Source organism: Fukomys damarensis, unplaced genomic scaffold (genome assembly GCF_012274545.1).
Source record: "Fukomys damarensis isolate Sample0158 unplaced genomic scaffold, DMR_v1.0_HiC HiC_scaffold_7, whole genome shotgun sequence".
NCBI classification, from domain to species: Eukaryota; Metazoa; Chordata; class Mammalia; order Rodentia; family Bathyergidae; genus Fukomys; species Fukomys damarensis.
Window position 1 is genome coordinate 13752252 of NW_022900919.1, and position 340 is coordinate 13752591.

Consider the following 340-nt stretch of genomic DNA (forward strand, 5'->3'; position numbering starts at 1 on the left):
GTATTCTTCCCCCAGCGCCCCCCAAGGAGGCCGCCTCTGGTCTCACTGGAGCCGCGAGTGAGAGTCGACCCCCCCCCTCACAGGCCCCAGACAACTCCCGGCCTGCTGCCCCGTGAAGCTGCCCTTATCCCTTGCGGCCTGACTTATGAGACACAACGGGCAGGACACCCAGCCTGGGGACAGCGTCCAGTGCCAATTCACTCGCACACTCTCTCCTCGGCCGGGAAGAAATCTTTCATCCACTTCTCCTTGAGCCCACTTTGTGAAGACGCGTTCTTGCCAAGCAGGTGCCCCAGTCAACAGATAGGCAACAAGTGACTCCCCACTCTGCTCTCCCCTG